Source organism: Grammomys surdaster, unplaced genomic scaffold, assembly GCF_004785775.1.
Source record: "Grammomys surdaster isolate TR1022 unplaced genomic scaffold, NIH_TR_1.0 126076, whole genome shotgun sequence".
Classification (NCBI taxonomy): Eukaryota; Metazoa; Chordata; class Mammalia; order Rodentia; family Muridae; genus Grammomys; species Grammomys surdaster.
In genome coordinates, this window is record NW_021620885.1 from 1158390 (window position 1) to 1159009 (window position 620).

Sequence of the window (620 nt, forward strand, 5' to 3'; positions counted from 1 at the left end):
TCCAATAATTTTATTTTCATTTTTTCCAAGTCAAAATAGATATTAAGTATCTATCAAGCTATTGAAGATAATGTAGATAGAAAAGTTTTTCTTTTCTTTTTTGTAAAGAGGTGATCTCTGCCTTCGAAGGGTTTCTAGCTTTAGAGTGAGGCATAATCTCAGTGAGCTTGTGAGTCTGTATTTGAGGAACCACTCATATGTGACTTGAGAGAGCAGAAGACACCACAGAGATGGCAGCTAGAGCACAGATGTGAAGACAAATGCCTCTTCAGATACCTCCCTTTGTGGGCAAGTGGTTCTAGTCCAAAGAAACAACAAGCTCAGATCCTTGAGGCTGGGAGGGTCAAGGGCTTTCCTGTGCCTCCAACCTTGCCTTTCTGACTAGTGTGAGGGGACAGAAAAACAAGGGGTGAGGACCAAGGCAAGCTCTGGAAACAAACCAAAGAGTTTCTGTTTCAAACACTAACAGGCCCAGATGCTCATTTGTATCCAGCACAGCAACCTACAAGTAGATACTCCAGCAAACACACGTTGGTACACGATCAGAGCATCCATGTTACTACCTTAACTCTTACTAATCAGGGTAAAAAGTAGCTATGTGCTCTCTCTCTCTCTCTCTC